This window comes from Moschus berezovskii, chromosome 1, assembly GCF_049115385.1.
Source record: "Moschus berezovskii isolate FMDL1 chromosome 1, NW_MosBer_1.0, whole genome shotgun sequence".
Lineage (NCBI taxonomy): Eukaryota > Metazoa > Chordata > Mammalia > Artiodactyla > Moschidae > Moschus > Moschus berezovskii.
The window spans coordinates 39,551,561-39,578,630 of NC_142460.1; the positions used below are offsets into that span (position 1 = coordinate 39,551,561).

At 36.6% G+C, this 27,070-nt stretch overlaps 1 long non-coding RNA gene across 1 annotated transcript in view; it reads right to left on the reverse strand.

The window, feature by feature from the left end:
• The window catches only part of LOC129553375 (uncharacterized), a 393,842-nt gene that overhangs the window by 353,363 nt on the left and 13,409 nt on the right, over positions 1–27,070 (reverse strand). The window contains exon 2 of the long non-coding RNA XR_016037387.1: positions 20,143–20,191. This is a non-coding gene — a long non-coding RNA (uncharacterized LOC129553375). The remainder of the gene's footprint in view (positions 1–20,142; positions 20,192–27,070) is intronic.

The window sequence follows — 27,070 nt, forward strand, 5'->3', positions numbered from 1 at the left end:
TTCTAGAGAATAGCAAGGAGAGATAAGAAAGCCTTCTTCAGTGAATAATGCAAAGAAATAGAGGAAAACAATAGAACGGGAAATATTAGAGATCTCTTCAAGAAAATCGGAGGTACCAAGGGAGCATTTCATGCAAAGATGGGCACAATAAAGGGCAGAAACAGCAAGGACCTAACAGAAGCATAAGAGATTAAGAAGAGGTGGCAAGAATACACAGAAGAACTCTACAAATAAGGTCCTGATGACCTGCATAACCACAAATTGTGTGGCCACTCACCTAAAGCCAGACATTCTGGAATGTGAAGTCAAGTGGGCCTTCAGTTCAGTTCAGTTTAGTTCAGTCACTCAGTCGTGTCCGACTCTTTGCCACCCCATGAACCACAGCACGCCAGGCCTCCCTGTCCATCACCAACTCCTGGAGTTCACTCAAACTCATATCCATCGAGTCGGTGATGCCATCCAGCCATCTCATTCTCAGTCGTCCCCTTCTCTTCCCACCCCCAATCCTTCCCAGCATCAGAGTCTTTTCCAGTGATTCAACTCTTCTTATGAGGTGGCCAAAGTATTGGTGTTTCAGCTTTAACACCAGTCCTTCCAATAAACACCCAGGATTGATCTCCTTTAGAATGGACTGGTTGGATCTCCTTGCAGTCCAAGGGACTCTCAAGAGTCTCTCTTAGGAAGCATTATTACGAACAAAGCTAGTGGAGGTTATGGAATTCCAGCTGAACTATTTCAAATTCTAAAAGATGATGCTGTTAAAGTGTTGCATTCAATATGCCAGCAAATTTGGAATACTCAGCAATGGCCACAGGACTGGAAAATGTCAGTTTTGATTCCAACCCCCAGGAAGGGCAATGCCAAAGAATGTTCAAACTACCATACAACTGCTCTCATTTCACATGATAGCAAGGTAATGCTCAAAATCCTTCAAGCTAGGCTTCAACAGTATGTGAACCAAGAACTTCCAAATGTACAAGCTGGGTTTAAAAAAGACAGAGGAACCAGAAATCAAATTTTCAACATCCATTGTAGCATAGAAAAGCACATTAGTAGTAAATATTTTTCAGATTCCTAAAAATCCACGCAAAAACATTGTTTGACCTTCATATTAAACAATAAGTATACTGGCCAAAGTTATGAAGGCCAACAAGTCACGGTTGAGGAGTAAAGTATTGGTAATATTCTGTATATTTGTAAAATTAAGTACCAATTATCTGCAGATGGCATGCCTTCAGTGCAGTTCTAACTACAAGGTTTTAATAGTTATCATGAGATATTTCTTATAGGGTTAATCAAAATCATTTTTGAATGATATAGTGACAAGCTAAATTTATTCCTCCTCCATGAATATAAAAATTTATTAAATAAGAAAAAGCATATGCATCTCATGGAAGTTCTAGCTGATGTCTACATTTTCAAATGGAATCAAACACAGTAATTATATAATCCAAAGTTATCATTTTTAAGTTAATCATTCACTAAGAAAAAAATCTTATACTCCTCAATGGTCATTTTATTTCTGAGATACAAATTAGCTTTTAAATTACATCATCTTTGCGATCCCATGGACTGTAGCCTACCAGGCTTCTTTGTCCATGGGATTTCCCTGGCAAGAATACTGGAGTAAACTGTCATTTCCTCCTCCAGGGGAATCTTCCTGATCTAGAGATCAAACCCACGTCTCCTGTGCCTCCTGCATTACAGGCAGCTTTTTAACATTTGAGTTATCAAGGAAGCCTCTGTTATCACACTGATAGAGTACTCAAGATATTGGTATGTGATCATCTAGCTATAATACAAAACAGAAAGTTTTTCTTGAAAGTTAAAATTTTACATATGAAATTAGTGAGATAAAGATATATTTTGATCATAGATGACAAGAACATTAGTAAAAACGTGGAGAAAAATGTGTTTTATATAATTATTGTTTATTGTTGTTATTTATGTAAGTTGAAAATCTTCAAAGTGTGAAAGACAGTCTTATGACTGCCAGATTGTTTAAAAATCAGAAGTTTAAGACATACACTATCTAAAACAACACTCTCCAAAAGAACTCTCTGGAGTGATGGAAATATTTTATATTGTTTCACAAAATTGAAACAGCAAAAAGCCTCATTTGGTTATTAAACATTTGAAATGTGTAGAATACAACTGAATGAATTAGACATTTTATTTAACTTTAATCAAGTTCAAGCTGAAAAGTTACATTAGGCTAGCATAAAAGTGTGGGTTATAAAGCTCTCTGCCCATGTTCCTCTGCTTCAATATCTCTAGCATTTCCAAGAAAGTATGGTCTGTGAGAGGAGAAATGTGATAACTCCAGAATAGCACACCATAGTTCCAGACAACTCTGACATGGCTCAAGATCCCCACAGGAAAATACATTACAATCATTCCTAGGAAGGACTGAAATAAAGAACTTGATTTATTTGAGTGCTCTAAACATGTTTCCCTGCCCATCCTACACCCCTCTCCCCAAACAAAATAAAACAAAAATATCTCAGACTCTTCAAAACCTTGAGGGCTGAACCTCCTGAGCAGTTTCAGAATCAATGCACTGGAAATGCCTTTCCCTTCTGCTCACACGGGCTTCCCCCGTGGCTCACACAGTACAGAATCCACCTTCAATGCAGGAGACTCAGGTTTGATTGGACTAACACTTGTATTTTTTCTTGTTTTCACTTCCACCCACATATTTGGGAGGTCCCATTCTATCTTTATTGAAATTCTTGGATTTGTTCTTCCATGAAAACAGACTATCCTTTTCTCCAGATGGACACTGTCAACTTTTACCTTTGAATCCCAAGTCAATGAATTCTGATGTTGGGCATCCTTTTTTATTTTTTTGCTTTTTAAATATTCTCTCCTTGCCAATCTTATCTACTTTCGCAGCATTCACTGTTAACTCAGTGAATTAACAAAGTGTTAACAAAGAACTCAGATTCACAAGAGAGCTCCTAGCTCTCTTTACCCACTAGCGCCTCCATTTGCTGCCTGCATACTTAAGTATATGAACTAACTGGTTCAAACTTTAATTTTTTAATCACAAAAATGGAACTACTAATAATAACATTGTTACTAGTTCTAAGTACTTTCTGTCTCTTAACACATTTAGTCTTTACAACAACTCTGAAATGGATACTGACATTATTTATTTTCTGTGAGAGAACTGAAACAGAGAGAGTTAAATGCATTACCAAAAGCCACAACAGTAAGTGGCTGGGATTCAATCCTAGACATTCTGGCTCCAAGATTGCAACCACCATACACACTGTCTTCCTGACAATAACAACTTATCTCAAAGTGTTGTGAGGATAAAATTAGATCAAAACGAGGAAATAACTTGTCAATATCAGCGGCTAATATCCTCATAAATCTCTAGACCAAAGTCAAAGGTACCCTTTCTTCTATATGACTTCCTGTAGCATTTATTCTTGACCCGTATGACTTATACACAGACTTGTACTATATCACTTGACAATCATGTCTTATTACATCATATAGATTATAAACTGTTTGAAGCTGAGGATAAAAAGTATCCCGTGACTCATAAATATTAGTAGGATTAAAATGTCAATGTAGGTCACTTTAAAATTTCTTTTTATGACTCTTACCCATTTCATCGTTCCTTAGATCCTAGTCTTAATTATTGTCAAATTTATGGAAGTGTTGCTTACTTTGACAATTTATGCTTCTCCAGTGTTTTGATCCCTTTCCCTGAGCTCATCCTCCCTCGATGGGAGTATGAGTACTTCCTACTCCTGTTCACTTGCTTCTGAATCTAGCCTGTTCCCATACCCTGCTTCATTCTACACCTCAGCTTGGTCTTAGCTCTCCAGCATGCCCATTCTTATTTGTCCATACTGGTTCTAGTGTGTGCTTGAGGCACCATGGATTCCATACACATGCCAGGCTCAAAGCTTGTATCCACAGTCACCTGGACTGCTCACCAGGAGCTCATGTGGAGTTAACAGAAAACACTAAGTTAAAATCTATTTTTCCTGTCATTATCAAACAGATATTTTGAGAAAATCAACAGAGAGGTGCTAAACTCGTAAATGTTAAGTACATTGTTCATTAAAAAATAATTCTCAGAATTATAAAAAACTGTTGACATGAAAAATTAATTTCAACGTGTTAAAAATGTTACTTACAAAAGAATCCAGTTGATGAACACACACACACACACACACACACGCACACACGCACATATACATAGAAAAATGTAGGAAAGGTTATCTACCAAAATGTGCATAGTTTATATTCAAAACTGAGATTGTGAATAATTTCTTATTTCTTAGTTATCAGCATTTTCCATAATAAACATTTACTGTTCATACAACAAATATATTATTTAAAAACCAATTGAGTGACAACATGCTCATTTAACTTATGATCATTCCAGTGCTATGTAATCAACAAACTAATAGTATTTTATATCAGTGATCCGAAGAAATAAATTTTATTTGCATGTTTCATTCCTTAAGGTCTTTCCTAATGTCCATTTTTCAGCTAATCTTTTATTCTTTTTTCCTTACCTGCACCAGCTACATAGATGGTTGATACAGCTGCTTTAAATGTATTCTAAATTTACCAGGCAGTTTTTGTTCAATTTTTATTTAACTATAAACATCTTTCTTAGACAATCAATTTTTGCCGGTCTCTTGATTTGTTACCTAAAACAAGTTTGTTGTACACAGGCAGGTTTTTTTACACCATCGATCTAGAAAATATAGTACTCTAAAAGCAAGTTAAGTCATTTGGGTTTTGCAAAGGTCTTTTTAGAGAGCAAAGCCGCCATTTGCTTTGGGGGAATAATACACTTTAAAGTGACATATAGCAAATAACAAAACAATGGACATGCCCTCTATACACCAACACTTTAAAAATTTCTAACCCTATGAGTGCATGTGTGCTAAGTTACTTCAGGCACGCCCAACCCTTTGTGATCCCATGGACTGTAGCCCACCAGGCTCCTCTGTCCATGTGACTCTTCAGACAAGAATACTAGAGTGGATTGCTGTGTTCTCCTCCAGGTGATCTTCCTGACTCAGGGATTGAACCCGCATCTCTTATGTCTCCTGCATTGGTAGGAGGGTTCCTTACCAACAGTGCTAACTGAAAAGCACTCTAATCCAAAAAAGAAGTATAAAAATAAAATATAATAAATTTTATACAATAAAAGTGGTCTTTAAATCATCATTTACTAGCATGTATATTAACACAGCAATCCAGTTGTACAATGTTTCCACATAAAACCAAACCAATCTATGTTCTAAAGTGAAGTAATGCTGATGATCAGAATTTTAGCCCAGAGCACGGATCAAACATCGATAATTTTAGAAGGGGCCATGGTAGTGAATATCTGTCTGCACCTCCACAAAAAAGAATGTTGTTCAGTTCAGTTCAGTTCAGTCACTCAGTCGTGTTGTTAAGTAGAAATAAAATAAAGTCTACTGAAATTTAGGTAATTGGAATAGGAAGATAGGCAATGAATGAACTGCTTAAACAAATTTGTATAAGGAAAATATATATGCATAGAAAAAATTTTAAAAGGAGATTATAAAAAATTTGTGTAAGCATGGTTATGTCTCTCCACAGTACACTGAAAGAGGTTTGCAGTTCAACTTTTGCTACCAGCTTTATTACTGATACTCTTTATTATTTAGAGAGAAGAATTATTCTATCTAAATTTCGACAGAAATTTAGAATATTTGCCCCTTATGAATGTCAGAACTGAGACTGCCAAAGAAAAGTAGGACTATCCATTGATTTCAATCTATGTCCAAAAATTTCTGATGGAACAAACTGTATGTTTTGAATTAATGTATTCTTTGTCACCACTGTTTTCTTGAATAAACTCATCGAGCAAGAACCCAATATGATGAAAACACAGTATGTGCTATACTCGATCCACGCCTAACTCTTCGATGTGCAGCCTGTCATGAAGGAAGGGACTGGACTTGAAATCTGGGTCATTGCATTGTGACTTCATCAATCACAATCTCTGCTTTAGGATTTTTAAAAATTTTGTCACAGGTATTTTGGATGGGTTGATGTGAAGGTGAAATAAAGTCATATACAGAAGTGTTTAGTAAACTGAAAATGCTTCTATAGACTCCTTTGGTTTTATTATTATTATTCTTTCTCTGATAGTACTAGGGGGGCAAAAGGAAGGTGTGACCCTCTAGCATTTGCCCTTATTTCTAATCTACTTTATTTTATGTCTTCATACTCCACATATTTATAGTACAGTGTTTACTTGAGCTTTTTGTTATTTATATCAAATTTATAACTCTACTCTTGGAAAGCTCAAGCAACAACAATCACAACAGAGAAAAATTAATAATAGCTACCCATCACTGAGAACTTGCTCTGTATTTAAGAGGATGATAGGTGCTTTTAATTCTCCTGTAATTCCCACAATGACCAGTTTTATAAAGAGGACATCAAGACTCTGAGTGCTAATTAACATTGCCAAAGGGGACATAGATGCTTACTTACCTTACTTTCAACATTTCTTTTTGTGTGTGATGATATTCACTATAAGTCTTTATCATATCAGACTCAGTAACTCACCAAACCACTTTCTTTAAAAAGATTTCTTAAGATGTGACAAACTTAAAATCCCACTCAAATTAGGAGTACAGGCATGACAACAGACTAATTATTTTTATTTTTTGATTAATTGTATGATTCCTAAAATATTTAATATATATAGTATAATGCTTGGGAATTTATTAGCCTTTTCTTGATTTTTTTTTAATTTTACTAAAAGAAACATAATTTCATAAAATTGTCATTTTAAGTATACAGTTCAGTGGCATTAAGTACATTCACATTGTTGTACAGACACCACACAGCCTATATATCTCTAGGAGGCCTTTTTCATAGTCCCAAACTGAAACTCTGTAACCATTAAACAATAACTCCCCACTTCCTCATTCCTCCTTCCATTAGTAACCACCATTCTACTTTCTGTCTTTATCTGTATATTTGACTATCTTAGATACCTCAAACAATTTGAATCATACAATATTTGTCCTTCTGTGTTTGGCTTATTTTACTTAGCCTATGAAATAAGGAGGCTGAGCTCCAAAGAAATGATGCTTTCCAATTGTGGTGCTGGAGAAGTAAAGTGAAGTGAAGTGAAGTTGCTCAGTCGTGTCCGACTCTTTGCGACACCATAGACTGTAGCCTAACAGGCTCCTCTGTCCATGGGATTTTCCAGGCAATAGTACTGGAGTGGCTTGCCATTTCCTTCTCCAGGGGATCTTCCCAACCCAGGGCTCGAACACGGGTCTCCTGCATTGCAGACAGATGCTCTACCATCTGAGCCACCGAGAGATCAAACCAGTCAATCCTAAAGGAATTCAACCCTAAATAGTCATTGGAAGGACTGTTGCTGAAGCTTCTTCAGGCAAGAATACTGCAGTGGATTGCCATGCCCTTCAGGGGGTCTTCCCAACCCAAGGATCGAACCCAGGTCTCCCGCATTGCAGGTAGATTCTTTTATGGTCTGAGCCACCAGGGAAGCCCATGAATACTAGAATGGGTAACCTATCCCTTCTGCAGGGGATCTTCCCGACCCACGAATTGAACCAGGGTCTCCTGCATTGTAGGTGGATTCTTTACCAGTTGAGCTACCAGAGAAGCCCAATACTTCGCCATCTGATACAAAAAAAGACCCTGATGCTGGGAAGGATTGAAGGCAAAAGGATAAGGGGGTGGCAGAGGATGAGATAATTAGATAGCATCACCAACTCAGTGGATGTAAATTTGAGCAAACTCCACAAAAGAGTGGAGGACAGAGGAGCTTGGTGTGGTATAGTCCATGAAGTGGTAAAGAGTCAGATTTGACTTAGCTACTGAACAACGAAAATGAAATAAGGATCATCCATGCTATATGTCATCCATAATACATATCATAGTTTTATTCCTTTCTAAGTCTATTCCAGTATATGCATAAATCCGTGTTTTTTCACACTTTCATCAATGAATATTTGGGTTGTTTCCACTTTTAGCTATTGTGAATAACACTGCTGTGAACATAGGTAAACAAATACCTGTTCAAGTTCCTGCTTTCAATTCTTTTGTGCATGTATGCAGAATATGTTATTTATTTACCTCTTTGCTACAACAGAACACTGGTTTTGCATCTTCATGGAACAGAATTCAGTAATTCCCTAATCTGTTTATATAACACCACTTGAATTTCATCATCCAATAAATATCATCTAATGATTTAATCCTTTAAGTGTATTAGCTGGCTCACCCTGAATAGAGATTACACTGGCTTCAATTCTTCATGCCACTATCTTTGCAACTAGAACATTAGTCTTCAAACTCCAGGGTAATAGAAATTACTTTCATTATAAAACTGTTTTATAATTCATTTTTCACATAAATTAAAGGATTAAAAATCTTTCAAATTCTCAAATTCTAGAAAAAGGGAGAATTTTCAGAAAGAAAATAAAAAGTTTTCTCCCACTTGATAGCATATATAAATCAATACTTATTAGCATCAATTTAAGTTAATAATATTTTGCTCTGACAGCTCAAAGTTTTATTTACTTCTTTACATGCTTCTCTGTGGTTTACCAATAGTACTGTATAAAAGCCAAAATAAGCAAACTTCAGGCAATCATAAAACTTGAGGGTTGGATTAGGAAATCTCTACTCATATAAGCAATGACATTAAACTTGCTCAAAAGAAAGTAGAACTGTTTTTCATTTAATGGATGAAAGTTACTATCCTTTTACCCAATCACAATGCTAAAATGTTATTTTTGGAACAAATCTTTATAAATATGAATTATTTATCACATATTGATATAACTCAGCATACAGCTAAGGAGTGTAACAGCTTATTAAATCATGTAAAATATTTACAGCATAAGAAAAACATGACAGAGAATTCAGATAGATAAAATATGTTTTTCTCTAATAATTTAGAAAACAATAGGTATCATCATAGCATATTTTCTACACAATAGGTTTATAAAGATTAAATTTAAATATTAAATCTCTGTGCTTTTATGTCCTCACACTTTATGCATTCATGCTTCATGATGTGAATTTGATGCTGAATAAAAATGCATTATCCGATAAGTAAACCATGGTACAGCCAGCCAATAAATTATTACTCAGTGCTAAAAAGAAGTGCGTTATCAAGTCATGGAAAAAATGGAAGAAACTTAGATGCATATTTGTAAGATGTGTATGTAAGAGGCCCATCTATAAAGGCATATACTGTATGACTCCAACTGCATATATGACATTCTGGAGAAGGCAAAACTATGCAGAAAGGAAAGAGATCAATGATTGCCAGGAGTTAAGAGACAGGGACGAAGAAGGCAATGGCAAGCCACTCCAGTACTCTTTTCTAGAAAATCGCATGGACAGAGGAGCCTGGTGGGCTGCAGTCCATGGGGTCGCTACTAGTCGGACACGACTGAGCGACTTCACTTTCACTTTTCACTTTCACACAGTGGAGAAGGAACTGGCAACCCACTCCAGTGTTCTTGCCTGGAGAATCCCAGGGACGGCAGAGCCTGGTTGGTTGCCGCCTGTGGGATCGCACGGAGTCAGACACTACTGAAGCGACTTAGCAGCAGCAGCAGCAGCAAGAGACAGGGAAGACTGAATATGTGGAGCACAGAGGATTTTTAGAGCAGTGAAATGATTCTGCACGATACCATAATGGTGGATTAATGTCATCATACATTTGTCCAAACCCACAGAAGGCACAGCACCAACAGTAGACACTAATATAAACTATGGGCTTTGTTTTTTTAATGATGTGACAATGGAGGCTTCACAACAAATGAACCACTCTGACGGGGGTACTGGAAATGGGCACACGTGAGGGCAGGAGGCATATGGGAAAATTCTACACCTTCCTTTCAATTTTTCTGTGACTCTAAACTGGTCTAAAAATAAATGCATTATATTTCATTCTAGACTTAGTTTCAGGTAATACAAAGAGACCAAAGTAAATAATTCCAATATTTCTTTATCTAGAGCAATTCTTTTTGTTTCCCATAACCAACAGGATTTTTTTTTACAGAATAATTCACAAATTTCATATTTATGTTATCCTTGGATGAAACCTAAAGGTAACACCTTTTACAGATTTATATCAGCTTTCCTTTATAGAAGTCTCAAAATTCGCTTCTCATTGTAGGAAAGTTTTTAAGGTGTGAATACATTCAAGTGTCCATAAATATACTCTGTGACACGGTGATACTAACATTTATTGGCTACTAGGTGCTAGATACTATGTTACATAATTTACACATTTAGTTTTTGTGTTTTTTTTTAATTGAAGAATCCACCTGCAATGAGGGAATCCTGGGTTCGATCCCTGGGATAGGAAGATCCCCTGGAGGAGGGCATGGCAGTCCACTCCAGTATTCTTGCCTGGAGAATCACCATGGACAGAGGAGCCTGGCAGGCTACAGCCCAGAGGGTCCCAAAGAATCAGACACGACTGAACAACTAAGCACAGCACCCTCAAAGTTATCTATAATATTGCATAAATTTCATGAGTACAACATAGTAATTAAATTTTTTTGCAGATTTCATTTTATTATAATTATTACAAGCTATTGAATATAATTCCCCATGCGACATAGTAAATCCTTGTTGCTAATCTCACTATATACACAACAGACTCATAGACATAGAAAAGTAGTTTATTGTTACCAAAGGACGGGAGGGGTAATATATGACTAACAGATACAAACTACTATACATAAAATAGATACGCAACATTTATTTTTAACTTTATAAAACTGTAGGGTCTTCCAGGTGGTTCAGTGTCAAAGAAACCACCTGCCAATGCAGGAAATGCTGATTTGATCCCCAGGTCAGGAAAATCACTTGGAAGAGAAAATATTCTTGCTTAGAAAATTCCATGAACAGAAGAGCCTGACAAGCTACAGTCCATGGGGTCACGGAGTCCGACACGACTAAGCGACTGAGAATGCACACATGCGTGCATACATATAAAATTTTGGATGCTGTCTTTAATCTATAAAAAAGGCAATATCCTATAGCTCATGATGAGATTATTTTTAACTCACATATTCCTTATGAGAAACATGGGATGCTAGCATGACTGCTTTTTATTTTACATATCCATTGAGTTGGTGATGCCATCCAATCATCTCATCCTCTGTCGTCCCCTTCTCCTCCTGCCTTCAATCTTTCCCAGCATCAGGGTTTTTTCCAATGAGTCAGCTCTTCACATCACGCAGCCAAAGTACTGTACCTTCAGCTTCAGCATCAGTCTTTCCAATGAATATTTAAGGTTGATTTCTTTTAGGATTGACTGGTTTGATCTCCTTGCAGTCCAAGGGACTCTCAAGAGTCTTCTCCAACACCACAGCTCAAAAGCATCAATTCTTCAGTGATCAGCTTTCTTATTTGCCTTGAAGTGATGGCACCTGATGCCATGATCTTCATTTTGTGAATGTTTAGTTTTAAGCCAGCTTTTTCACTTTCCTTTTTTATTTTCATCAAGAGGCTCTTTAACTCCTCTTTGCTTTCTGCCGTAAGGGTGGTGTCATCTGCAAATATGAGGTTATTGATACTTTGCCCAGCAATCTTGATTCCAGTTTGTGCTTTATCCGCCCCGGCATTTCAAATGATGTACTCTGCATATAAGTTAAATAAGCAAGGTGACAGTATACAGATTTGATGTACTCCTTTCTCAATTTGGAACCAGTTTGTTGTTCCATGTCCTGTTCTCACTGTTGCATCTTGACCTGGAGTAAGCCTTTTCTAATTCCATGGCTGAGGTTAGCATCCACAGTGATTTTGGAGCCCAAGAAAATAAAATCTGTCACTGCTTCCAATCTTTCCCCTTCTATTTGCCATGGCGTGATGGGACTACATTCCATCATCTTAGTTTTTTAATGATATTTTTTCCTTTTTTTTTTTTTTTATGTCTGAGTCTGAATCTGAATTGTAACATGGTAACAAGATTTCCAGATCCTTTCTTGATAACTGAAAGTTTGAGAAGAACAAATCTCTTTTCTTTTTCAATTTCTAAGACTTAAAGAGCATATGCAAAATGAGAAAATAAGTGTACAAGTAATAAAGATGCCCAGGTTCAGATTATCTCACTGCATCCAGTGAGAAATTACATTTTATGTTTAATTTTGGCACCAAAATGAATCTTACAGGTATATGCATACCTTCTCACTGTTTCTTTCTTTCCTTAAACCTCTAACTTATTCAGTTCAGTTCAGTTTAGTTCAGTTAGTATGTGTCTATTATGTTGCAATATTCTTGCAATTGTATCTTCCAGTTTGCTGTTTTACTTCTTAGGATACATACAAATCCAAATGGTGGCTTTTCCTTTCCCCCTAGAACTTTGGGACTTAACTAGTGACATAGTGACATGGATTATTTCTTTCCACTAGATGGCAGTAACGGCAATTTAATAATACATTTTATGAAGCAACTGCCAGTTTGCTGGCATGTACAGGATACAATGACTCTTTGTGTGAAGGTTTTGTGAATTGCTGGGCTTACTATGGGAGCAATGACTTAGTGGCAAAACAGAGAATATTCTTCTCTATTGACGTGTATGCTTAAATTTCGTTACGCCTGCTTTTCAAGATTAAAAGCAGTCTTGTTTTCATATCGCTTATGCCTTGCTGTAATAATCAGCTATTTAGAATGATTTCTACTGGTGTTTGAAAATAGACAAGTGGTTGCTAAAATAGGGTACCTTGTTAGCATAACTGTCAATAAATCATTTCATTCTTCTATTTTTTAAGGAGAGTTTTCTTTTTTTTCTCTATCAAAGGCTATGTGTATATAATTTTTAAATACAGAAATTAAAGAGTTTCATGATAAATTACATATTGGGTTGATAGATTCATATTTATTGTTTTTTTGCTAATAAGTATTTGAAGAGCATCATATGCAAATACCATACTATGAAGTTAAACAATGACAGTGGGAAGACAATGGGTTTAAAGTGATAATAGGATTTTATAAATGCAGTTCTATTGACATTCTATTGAGTGTTTAAACATGACTCCTTGCATTCAGAATGTTTTCACATAAATATTAAACAATTATTCCAAAGAAAGGAAGAAGTTTATTAATCAAAAGATAAAGTCCTTTGGGTATAACATTATGCAGCCTCCTTTTAGCCCTGATATTTCAAGGGACTAGAATAGAATAGGATTTACTATTGTTCAGACTTGTCCTATAATAATGGTCTATGTTAAACTGAAAGCACTTCTCTAAGTAACTGCATGAAGAGCCCGATGAATGGTTTCCTTGAATAGTCTTGAAAAAATAAAAATGAATAACTAGAAAATAAATTATAAAATATTAAAACATGTGTATACTATTATTTGCAATGGACACAAAATCATTGTCAAGTTTTTATACAAGTTTCTAATGCTGACTGCCAATTATTTTATGTTTTCTGAATGCGATCAGACAGTTCTCAGAAGGCCGGTCCAGTGGAGCACTTGGCATGGAGCCTTGCTCTAAACTGGGCTTTCCTGGTGGCTTAGACAGTATAGAATCTGCCCATAACGAGGGAGGGGCAGGTTTGAGCCCTGGGTCAGGAACAGCCTCTGGAGAAGGGAATGGCTACCCACTCCAGTATTCTTGCTTGGAGAATCCCATGGACTACATGGGCGGGCTACAGTTCATGGGGTCGCAGAGTCGGACATGACAGATCGACTTCCACTCACTCATCCCTTTACTCTAGACTGCTTCCTTGCTTCCTAGCAGAGAGAGGCTGCATCTCCCACGAGTTAGATTTTAAACAGCTAGTGCTCCAGTCCATGTGGTCGCAAAGGGTCAGACAGGACTGCGTGACTGATCTGAACACATAGTGAAAAGACTAGATAGATATATCCTTGAAAATTCCTGAGGAAAGGAAGACCAAACTGGGGTGTCTAGAAGAGTCTGACAAAGGCAAATGTTTTTTTTTAGTTTTCTTTTTAAATTGGGTTCCTGTGGTTGTCCAGAATAATACTGTCGGTTTACATTTAGGTATTATGAAGTGTGAAAAACATATTTAAACACTAGATATTGTGGTAAAGAACTCACCTGTCAATGCAAGAGACACAAGAGACATGGGTTTGATCATGTTCAGAAGATCCCCTGGAGGAGGGCATGGCAAGCCACTCCAGTATTCTTGCCTGGGAAATCCCATGGACAGGGTCACAAAGAGCTGGACACAACCGAAGTGACTTAGAATGCATACAGACACACAGCACACGATGGGTATTGCTTCCTGGCGAAGAAGTTAGCTCTTTCCTCCCAGCTGGGGCTCACTTGAGCCTTTCCTTCTTTCTCTCTCTATCCCATCTCCACTCCCTATGCTTCCCTTTTTCTCCCCAGATAGAGTACTGATGAGCAAACTCACTTCCAGGGCCAGATCTAGAGGTTAAACAATGGCGAACCACACTATTAGCGAGAAAAGCAAAAGCCTTGTCTCTGCTTGCACAGATGAACAGCTTCGAGACATCAGCTGAGCTATGTTCACCCGCTTGGGAGCAGAATGAAAGGCTGTCCAAACAGCTTTCTATGGTGACATCTCTCAGGAGGCACTTTGGTGCTGAGCCAAAGGCAAATAGACTGGAACTTATGTTTTAAGTCTGAGATCTCAATTCTGTTTGGATATTGTCATATTAACTTTTTGAAGACCAGTGATTTAATTTTAAGATCATTCTATAAAGATTTATGAAAGAATATTATGTAAATATTGATACATACATTTTGAAGGTGTTTGACATATGTCAATTTAACTTGTACAACATATGTTTTATATTTAAAATACAAAATGAGCTCAGTGTCAACTTTTATTAGTTAATCATATGTAAGTTAGCTGAGACAAGATTGAATTTCACTGTTAGAATATTTCAGATTTAGCCTTAGATGTGAAAATTTATATATAATGAAACTGGAAATTTTTACTAAAAGACAAATACTCATGGAGTCATTTTATATTTTGAGCGTTACTGATATCTTTTGTGATATTATTTGTCCCATATTGTTTTTGTTTCCCTTCTAATATACAAACTGTGGGCTATATTGAAGTTATACGGTTTATTTACACACCTCTAAGTGGCTTCAGTTGAGTCTGACTCTGTGCGACCCTAAAGACTTCAGCCTGCCAGGATTTTCTGGCCATGGGATTTTCCAGGCAAGAATACTGGAGTGGGTTGCTATGCCCTCCTCCAGGGACTCTTCCCAACCCAGTGATCAAACCCATATCTCTTATGTCTAACCTGAATTGACAGGCAGGTTCTTTACCTACTAGCGCCACCTGGAAAGCCCTCAGTTCAGTTCAGTTCAGTCGCTCAGTCGTGTCCCACTCTCTGCGACCCCATGAATCACAGCACGCCAGGCCTCCCTGTCCATCACCAACTCCCAGAGTTCACTCAAACTCATGTCCATTGAGTTGGTGATGCCATCCAGCCATCTCATTCTCTGTCGTCCCCTTCTCCTCCTGCCCTAGACAGGTAAATATACTTAAATTTCTAAAGTATGTAAATTAGGCTGCCAGACCTAGTTCAGAAAACTGGAACATTTTATCTGTATCAGCATTTGTCCATTTGGCTTAATGATCTGCTTTTGTTTGTTTATTTTGTTACAATATCAAAGGTGTATGTCTTAAAATATCAATCAGTATTTGAAACTCAAGTTAAAATTAACACTATTCATGATTCTGCCAGGCTAAAACAAACAAAAAACCGCAACAAAGCACAAAGAACAAAACAAACAAACAAAAATTACACACAAAAATGTTTAAAACACAAAAAACTGGTCTGTATACCTTTTGTTAAAAAAGGGGTCCTCAGGAAACTAAAGAATAAACCAAAGAAGAAAAAACTACTGCTTTTGATAATACGATATTTTGATAATAAAACATATGCTAAGTCATAGATTAAGTACAGTTAATGTTATTCAAGTTGTGAACATGTGTACGTGTGTGTGATCTACATCAATTTAGGCTTAATAGTGGAAAAATATACAAACCATCAATACACAAAAGATAGTCATATGTAAGGATCAACAAGTGCTAAAAAAGGCAACTTGGAATGAATGTACATATTTAGGCTTTCCGACGAAATTTTCACATGAATGAGTAGGCATAAGTTTGATTGGGACCCAATTTTTAAAGTGTAAATAATGTAAGCAGGTTTATTTTAGCTGTTATTTTTAAAAATTAGGTTTGTTTATAATTTATGAAGTAACTTCAGAAGAATGAAGTATTAGTTGTTACACATATTATTTTTAAACAATTCTATGTGGTATAGTACACTCCAAAATCCTTTATGTTTGATTTTAGCAAGGAATAGAGGATCATACTTGTAAAACCATTTGAGTGGACTATGATTTTCCCTAAGGGCATCTATTATGCCTTTTGGTCATGCCAGTGATAATGATGACAAAGGGGATTAAGATAATAGGTTTTATATAGAACTCACTATATGCCAATATTGCTTTAAAAGATGTAAACATATTATTCTATTGTTACAAATACAAAAATAAACATAAATTAAACATCATAGTACTTAAATCATTCTGTTTAAGATATCTCAGGACATATAAGTTCGCTCTTTCAAAGTACTTAAAAGTGCTTAAATGACTTCCCACATTTCTCTCAGGCTATTCTTTACAGAGCAAAGCACATTCTGAAAAATGTAAATCAATTCACATCTCTGATCAGAATGGCTTCCCATGTGACATAGGAAAAAAAATCCAATATTTTTAACATGCCAACAGGAGCTTCCATGACTTGGCCCCAGCACATTAGATGTGTTGGCATTGCTCAAATACGCGCACTCTCCTTGGAGAAAGTGCTCTTCCAAAACAGCCTTCCCTCCCGGGGGGTCTTGATTCCAGCTCTTCCCTTGGCCTGAGAGATTCTTCCCAGATAGCTCACGGTAAGCATACTATCTCACTTTCCCAAGTCTCTCCTCAGATGCTACCGACACAGAAAAGCCTAAAAGAGAAGATATTCTCCTTCTAACCTCCCACCCAATGTTATTTTTCTTCACATTATTTGACACTATTAGAAACAGTATGGTATTTTTTTTTTTTTTGCTTGTTGGTTTAATGCCTGCCTCCCTTCTGCCTCAGCATTACCACTAGAATGTGAAAGTCATACTTGTTGGAACTTGTGTTCTACCACTTAGAAGATTACCTAGCGCATAGCAAGTGCTCAGTGAACACTGATGGATCAAATTGCATCACTCATTAATTTTCTCTTCGCATATGGTTAGGCTAAAACTGTCTGATCCACAGTTAACTCTGAATCTAAACTCAATGTGAGACACACACTCACACACACAACATACCCCTACACAGAGACTTGTGAAAACTTAGTAAGAAACTTCTTAAAAGCACAATCTAGTTTTGGAATACTGTTGTGTTAATATTTAAATTTTGTAAAATAAAGTACCTTTTCTACACCAAATTTAAAGAGGAAAGAGTCAGATGTACTTATCAGTGTGTTGAGTACAATATTGGTTTGGCCAAAAAGTTCATTCAAGTTTTCCATGAGATGTTACAGAATAACCTGTATGAGTTTTATATATAAAGTTATATCCATGTCAGTATAGTATGTGAAATATATAAATATCTAATAGACTTAACAGTAGTATAACATCAACATTATCAGCAGACATGTAATATATAAAAATGATGAATATGTGTTACATCTAGCTAGCTAGCTAACTTTCCTGTGACCTGTGCCATTATAAACAAAATTGCTAATTATGTTTCGTACAAGTAGTTTACTCTCAAATACGATTAGTATGCTTATTTTTTTTAAATATATTTATTGGTATAAGTCCATGGCTTAATTTAGGGTGCTTCCCTGGTTGCTCAGTGGTAAAGAATCTCCTTGCCAATGCAGGTTTGCTCCCTGGTTAGGAAGATCCGCTGGAGTAGGAAATGGCAACCCACTCCAGTATTATTGCCTGGAAAATTCCACAGACAGAGGAGCCTGGCGGGCTATAGTCCATGGGGTCCCAAAAGTGTTGGGCGTGATTTAGAGACAAAACAGCAACAATGGCTTAACGCAGTTTTGCTCTCCACATTATGCCTGATTTTGGTCTAAAGAGAATCCTGAAATATTTTAAACCATCAGTGGAAGATTAGCAAATCCATCCGCTAAACTCATTCGTTTATACTAAATCACATTTTTATATTCTGATTTTTGTTTTCACCAAATGCTATATCTGATGAATGCAACCATTATATTGAAGGAGAGCAGCATGTATTCTGTTCTGTACATCACATATTGTTGGCGATGGATCCCACCAGATCACATGTAGCTCAGTACAGGAACTCACTGATCTACATGTGATCTAGTGGGCTCAGAGGGTAAAGCGTCCGCCTGCAATGCAGGAGACCTGGGTTCAATCTCTGGATCGGGAAGATCCCCTGGAGAAGGAAACAGCAACCCACTCCCGTAATCTTGCCTGGAGAATCCTATGGAGGGAAGAGCCTCATAGGCTACAGTCCATGGGGTCGGAAAGTGTCGGACAAGACTGAGCGACTTCACTTTCTTTCACTTTCTTTCTTTAATCTTGATATCCAGTTCTAATATAGGCCTCAAGTCATTTTGGATACTTATTTTGGAGTTAAAGTATCAGTGAGATTTGCCTTTCATAGCACAATCTGTGCCTTCTAATCTAGGGCTGTGATAGAGAGAGGACACTAAACATCCAGTTTTTTATTTTCTTTAATTAAGTCAGTGCTCCATAGTGTGGAATATTACCTATATTAACCTGAAGGGACAAATATGAAAAAAAAAAAAAAAAGCTAAAGAGCAATATTTTTGGTAGTTTATAAAAACAAACAAAAAAATCTTTTTTACAAAAAAGACATAAAAACGTGCAACTGTGCTTTCTGAGCTTAGAGAAGCTCACAAAAATGAGGTGGAGGAGCACATGTCAAGTTTGGCATTGGCTGCCTCAGAAAGAGGAGGGGATTAAGAGAAGGAAAGGGTAAGTAGCTTTCTCTTACAAGAATCTGTTTTGAGTTTTAACATACTGCTTTTACAATTATATACTTACATAATTATATAGATTTAAATATATATATACTTACATAATTTGCATATATACTTATATAATTTATTTAAAGCAATGATATATAATTTTATATTCATATAATACCTACATATCTGTAAAATATATGATGATATATAATTATATATATACAGATAATCTCTATGTGTGTGCATTTTTATGTGAATACTCGTATACTTAAATTCACCAACTGGTTTTAATTTAACACTTTTTTTCTGTATTTTATTTCTGAGTCTATCATAAGCATTTTTTTGTATCAACTGTTTTTGGTTAAGAAATGTTCTAAGCAAAAAACGACAGGAGAGAAAGAAAATCTGTTACATTAAAATTGCACTTCATTAAAGTATTGGTAGACAATTTTGCCAGGACAGATATTTTAAATTATTCTATTGAATCTTGAGAAAAAGCAAAATATTTTCTCCAGTCCATTGCATATGGTGTATATCCATTTCAGAAGAAAACATATGGGTGATCAAAATAGTTTATTAAAAACATGAAGACTCATAATTTGAAACAGCAACAGTAATATATAAATATTAGATGTAAATGTATAGCTCACCAGGGTCATATAACTCAATAAAAAATGAAAGGATTTTTAATCACACCTATTTCATTCAGTTTAATAAGTAGGTCTTCTGGCTGACAAATGCTTAAGTCCAGCCTAATCATTAACTATTTTCAGCACAGAAAAAAATAACAGAATATATTATTGTTACTGTCAAAATACTGACTTCGTAAGTATTTGCACCAAAAGGAAAAATGGTTTCAGGATAAAAAGGATATTGAATTAGAAGGGAAATACTTTCATTGACTTTTCTCAAAAACAGGACTGCACTGAAACTTGCCAAATGCAAAAATTATTGACCAGGATAGTTTAGTAAAAATATTTTGGCTTCACAGAAAAACATACTTTGAGGTCTAAGAGTTCTGGTCACATTCTATGCTCTACATGAACATACAAAATTAGAAGGGAAAAATAATTATCACATATGGTGTGACTTGTTATTGTACAATACTAAAATGACACTTCTTTCAAATAATTAAGACTTACTGTTAACTTCTGAGTCATCCCTTTACAATGCCATTTTAATGATAATAACCTGAAAAGAAAATAAATATATCAAGATAGGGTCTTCGTTAAAAATTTCCATGAACTATGCTAAAAGAGTACAATTTAAGTGTTCTCACCAAAAATAATTTAATTATGAGATAAATATGTGAGCTGATGGATGCATTTATCAACTAGATGAGAGGAATCTTTTCACAATGTATACACATAGCTAATCACCACGATGTTTATCTTAAATGTCTTAAAATTTTATGTTAATTATAACTCAACAAAACTGAAATTTAAAAAATTTCCATGAACTAACATACATTCAAAGTGATCAATTTACATTTATTAAAAAAATCTTAAAACCAAAATGCCCTTTTTAAAATGGAAATCTAAAAAATTTAAATATGGCAGTTTACATTCTGTTATTTGGAACCATGTTCCCTGTTGTAAAAATAGCCTTCCTCTTGGGTTCCCTAAAAACTACTGCACAATAATGTTATCAACAAAGTATGTTGCTAGGAATAATAAATACAATTCATTGTAGGCCTGCCTTCTAAATTTGAAAGTATAAAACTTCCAAATATCAAAATTTACAGGGATTAACATTAGTAAAAATATTAAACATATCCAGCCAAAGTTAAGTTTACATAAATTGACTTCAAAGTCAAATTGCACTCTTGCTATTTTTATTGCTATCATTGTTCTAAAATATCACAAATATTTTAAAGACAAAAGATTGTCATATGGGTGAATCTAGAAAACACCACCAATTAAGTTTTTTGATATTTCTAATTTAATGGTAAAAAGATTTTTGTATCACAGGGTTTATTCGTAGAATGTTACTTTTTAAATGCAGCTTTATTTTTAAATCTTACTTTTAAAATAGATAATCATAACTAAGTGTAGTATCTAAAATTTCAATATTTAAATCTAAAATTTCAATATTCTGTTTTTTAGAAATGTTTTAAAATATCATTTTATATACTCTATTTATAATTAAATTCCTTATCAACTACTATTTGCTGTCATAGGCATCCAGAAATTGTTTATCCATAGCAATAACTAAAATAATTTTAAATGAGGTGAAGATTTTGGAAAACACATGCTTACAGATGAGGTTTTACAGGCTATATTTCAACTCTGTGAGAATCTACAATATTAACAACATGATTGATGGGCTAGTCCAGTTTTTCAAACAGCGGAATATTCAGGCAGTCTGTAGAAAGAATGTTTTACTCTTTTGACCTAGTTCATTCATAATTGGCAAAGTATTTGGAAACTAAAACATTAAGGAAGGCTAGTCTCCTTCCCAGACCATGAGTTTGCAGAAAGAAGACAGCGGAATCAAAACTTATAACCGAATGTTTCAAGATTTTAAGACAATGTAGACTGTTTTCTGTTTTAAAAAAATCTACACAATAGGTAAACAGTTTAAATATATATTTTTCACTTAACTACAAATAACTCTTTATGCATTTGGAACCAACATGAATAACAAAATATCGAGAGAGTCTAAAGTTTTAAATATCATGTACCAACAGATTCATATTTCTTAAGTAAAATAGTGTAAGCTTCTGGTCAGTTTTGTTTTTTGTACTTCTAGTAGAACATAGAGAAAAAAAACTAAAATCCATAATTAATTCTGCTAGTGCCTGTAATTTACCTTATTATATTTATTGATATATAATTGTACAATGTTGTGTTAGTTTCTGCTCTACAGTGAAGTGATAGTGTTTAGTTGCTCAGTTGTGTCTGAGTCTTTGTGAACCACTGGACTGTAGCCCACCAGGCTCCTCTGTCCATGAAATTCTCCAGGCAAGAATACTGGAGTAAGTTGCCATTCCCTTCTCTAGAGGATCTTCCTGATCCCAGGGATTGAACCCCGGTTTCCTGCATTGCAGGTGGATTCTGAACCACCAGGGTAGCCCTGTTCAATGAAGAGAATCAGTTATATGTACACATATATCCCCCCTGTCTGGCACCTACCTCCACCCCAACCCCATATCAGCCTTCCAGGTCATCTCAGAGCACTGAGCTGAGCTTCCTGTGTTATAAAGCAGGTTCCCACTAGTCATCTATTTTATACATAGGGGTGTATATATAGATCAATCCTAATCTCCCAATTCACTCCACTTTCCCCTTCCCCTGCTGTGTCTACAAATCTGTTCTCTTCATCTGAGTCTCTATTCTTGCCCTAGAAACAGGTTCACCTGTACCATTTTTCTAATTCCACATACATGCAATAATATATAATCTATTTTTTCTATTTCTGACTTACTTCACTCTGTATGATAGACTCTAGGTCCATCCACATCTCTACGAATGAAACAGTTACAATCCCTTTTATGGTTGAGAAAGTGCTGCACTCAATATGCCAGCAAATTTGGAAAACTCAGCAGTGGCCACAGGACTGGAAAAGGTCAGTCTTCATCCAAATTCCAAAGAAAGGGAATGCCAAAGAATGCTCAAACTACCGCACAATTGCACTCATCTCACACGCTAGTAAAGTCATGCTCAAAATTCTCCAAGCCAGGCCTCAGCAATACGTGAACCATGAACTTCCAGATGTTCAGCTGGTTTTAGAAAGAGCCGAGGAACCAGAGATCAAATTGCCAACATCCGCTGGATCATAGAAAAAGCAAGAGAGTTCCAGAAAAACATCTATTTCTGCTTCATTGACTATGCCAAGGCCTTTGACTGTGTGGATCACAATAAACTGTGGAAAATTCTGAAAGAGATAGGAATATCAGACCACCTGACCCGCCTCTTGAGAAACCTGTATGCAGGTCAGGAAGCAACAGTTCGAACCGGACATGGAACAACAGACTGGTTCCAAATTGGAAAAGGAGTACGTCAAGGTTGTATATTGTCACCGTACTTATTTAACTTACATGCAGAGTACATCATGAGGAACGCTGGGCTGGAAGAAGCACAAGCTGGAATCAAGATTGCCGGGAGAAATATCAATAACCTCAGATATGCAGATGACACCACCCTTATAGCAGAAAGTGAAGAAGAACTAAAGAGCCTCTTGTTGAAAGTGAAAGAGGAGACTGAAAAAGTTGGCTTAAACTCAATATTCAGAAAACTAAGATCATAGCATCTGGTCCCATCACTTCATGACAAACAGGTGGGGAAACAGTGGCTGACTTTATTTTTGGGGGCTTCAAAATCACTGCAGATGGTGACTGTAGCAATGAAATTAAAAGATGCTTTCTCCTTGGAAGGAAAGTTATGATCAACCTAGACAGCATATTAAAAAGCAGAGACATTACTTTGTCAACAAAGACCCATCTAGTCAAGGCTATGTTTTTTCCAGTAGTCATGTATGGATGTGAGAGTTGGACTATAAAGCTGAGCGCCAAAGAATTGATGCTTTTGAACAGTGGTGTTGGAGAAGACTCTTGAGAGTCCCTTGGACTGCAAGGAGATCCAACCAGTCCATCCTAATGGAGATTAGTTCTGGGTGTTCACTGGAAGGACTGATGTTGAGGCTGAAACTCCAATATTTTGGCTTCCTGATACAAAGAACTGACTCACTGGAAAAGACCCTGAGAAGGGAAAGCTTGAAGGAATGAGGAGAAGGGGATGACATAGGATGAGATGGTTAAATGGCTTCACCGAGTCAATGATATGAGTTTGAGCAAGCTCCAAGAGTCGGTGATGGACAGGGAAGTCTTGTATGCTGCAGTCTATTGGGTCACAAACAGTCAGGCATGGCTGAGCAACTGAACTGAACTGACATTTGTTGAAAAATGAGGTAACATAGGTTGATTCAGTCGACTCACAATATGAGCATTTTGAAAGGGAGATAACTCAGGCCCAAGTAACTCAATTCTGCTAGAGAAAGTAGGTTGTGCTACAGTAATAACCAGTCCCCTATCCTAGTAGCTTAAAATTGCAAAGGTGCATTTCTGATTCGCCCTAAGTGTTATTGCAGATGGGCAGAGGAGCTCTGCTCGTCGCAAAAACTCAGCAAAGTAGGATAACAGGGCAGCCTCCATCTCAAGTACAGGGAAAGATGTAAGATGAATAAACACTGATAATTAAATGTTCTGGCCCCAGGAACAGTACTTACTGTCCTCTCCTCTTTTTCTATGCCTACTTAAGTCACAAGAGGACTAGAAAATGTAACACATTTCTATTACATGCCCAGAGCAAGGGAGAATCAGAAATACTTAGCAAACATTTTAGATTACCAAAGCAATTCAATATCCACCATCAAAACCAAGTTTTTCTATTGGAACAGTATATCCTAAATCTGTGTCCCTGCATCTTCAGTCTCTCAGTCATGCCAACTCTTTGCGACCCCATAGACTGTAGCCCTCCAGGCTCCTCTGTCAGTGGGATTCTCCAGGCAAAAATACTGGAGTGGGTTGCCATTTCCTTCTCCAGGGGATCTTCCTGACCCAGGGATCAAACATGCTTCTCCTAAGTCACTTTCATTGGCAGGTGGATTCTTTATCATTGTGCCACCTGGAAAGTTCTCCCTAAAGCTGCTGTACACCCTGAAACTATGCTGTTTGAAAGAAAAAAAGGAATGATAAATTAGTTTCATCATTATGTTGCTCAACTAATGACTTCATCTTTCTGATTAAAAACAGTTCTATTCTAATCTAAGCAACTTGGAATATGAGTTGGCAGGTTTAACTATATAAGCAATATAAATGATCATTAAAAACTTTTTAAAATGAAAGCGTCTAAAAAAAGATTTTTTAAAAAGATAATATACTTTATACACCATAGCAGAAATGGCTAAATGTTCATACACATGTTAATAATCATGTAGATTCCTGGGTCCCCAGACTAATATGATTCAGTATTTGAGTGCAGGATCCTATGTTTTAAAATACAGCCATTTAACTCTGATGCAGGCAGTTCTGAGTCCTGGATCAAGATTTTTGAGAAATGATGACTGTAGCTGATTGGTTCCAAGAAGCATAAGTATGAAATCGAACTGGGGAAACAACAAACAGGGCTTTAATCAAATCATGGCAAATTTTACTTAGTTACAGAAATTATATTATTTTTAAAAATGTACCAAGAGAACACCTGACTCAGCAGTCTCAACAAGATGCAACATCCATGTAATAACATGGCTTCTTTACTCTGCATGAAAACTGGAAAACCTGATATGCCAATAGTCACCATTTAAATTATGGAGAACAGGTGCTTACCATTCTCTTTAGAAATGATACTCAAACTGATATCACTAATCCAGACTTCTTCCCTGAGTGCCAGGCTCAAATATTCAAATGTCTATAAGACATCTCCATTTGGATAGGCCAAATAAACATCCCAATCGTTATATGTACAAAACCAAATTCTTGACACTTACTCCCAAAACTGTTCTTGAAGTCACTGCCATTTCAATCAATGGCAGCTACATTCTCAATTACTTAGGTTAAAAACCTAGAAAGCGCCCTTGGTGCGGCATTTTCTCAATCATTGAGCAAAGCTGCTTGCCTGTGCTTCCTTTGAAGATTGCGTGCAGAATTTGACCACTTCCTACCTCCTCCTTCACTACCACTCTGGTCTAAGCCATCATCATCTATCACTTGGACTGCTGTAAAGAACCTCAAATGTCTCCTCAGAGATGGGCTGGTAAAAGTTTATCTACAACTTTAGTAAACAATAAATAGTTATAACTTTACAAAAGAAAGGAAAAGAAAGGAGAGAAACAAAGAAAATAATGCAGGAGGGAGGGACGGATGGAGACAGGGAAGATGGAAAGAAGGAAAGCCAGCAAGAAATGAAAGAGCAGGAAGAAGAGAAAGAAGGCAGGCAGACAGGAAAGCAATCAGGGAAGCAACGAAGAAAAAGGAGAAAAGGAAGAGGAAGAAAAGCGGAGAGAAAAAAGGAAGGAAAGAGGGAGGGAGAAAGAGAAAAAAGAGGGAAGGAGGGAGGAAATAAGGCAGGGAGGCAGGAAGGAAGGTGGGGGGAAAGAAGACTGGGAGAGAGACGAACCGGATACTCTCAGTTCTTACTTGTCACGTGCTTGGAACGCTTTTTGCCTACCTGTGTTCTTATCTTGGTCCCTCAACTTCTGCTCTTTGAGTAAGCAGCCCCTGACAGGGGCCTGCCCTGAGCATCTAGCATAGAATGGCCTAGTGTTTCCCATGTAATCTTCAGCTTACTCTCTTCTTTGGAGCACATTCTTCTTTTTAACCACCTGACGTTTTTACATAGCTGTTGTTGCTTGATCACGAAGTCGTGTCCAGCTCTTTTGTGAATCCATGAATCAAGTTCCTCTGTCCGTGGGATTTCCCAGGCAAGAATACTGGAGTGGGCTGTCATTTGTTTTTATCAATATTTATTACTGTTTGTCTCCTTAAGGACATACACATTGGTACAGATTCTATGTTGCTATCACACTGTCATGTCACATAATGAACTAATAAAATCGTATTGACTCGAGACACACAGTATATAAGCAAATACAAGCAGAAAGTAATTGAAGGTAATGAAAAGTGCCATAAAGCAAATAAAGGAGGATAGTGAATGATCCCATTGGTGGGGGGAGGGGTGGTCCCATGGCTTGTCATTGGTGAATATTTTAAGAGGTGATATATAAGCTAAGGTCAGAATGATGATGCAATTAGTACAGTCTGTATATGAAAAAAAAATCACTACAGGATAAAAGAAAAGGAGCAATTTATGGATGATTTTCAGGTTTTGAAAAAGTATAAGAGAGTGTGTGTGTGCTTGTTCAGTTGTGTCTGATTCTTTGTGATCCTGTGGTCTATAGCCCACCAGGCTCCTCTCCATGGGATTTCCTAGACAAGAATACTGGAATGGGTTATCATTTCCTTCTCCAGGGGATCTTCCCAACCCAGGGACTGAACTTGCAATCACCTGCTTCTCCTGTATTGGCAGGAGAATTCTTTACCACTGCACCACCAGGAAAGCCAAAAAAGAACAG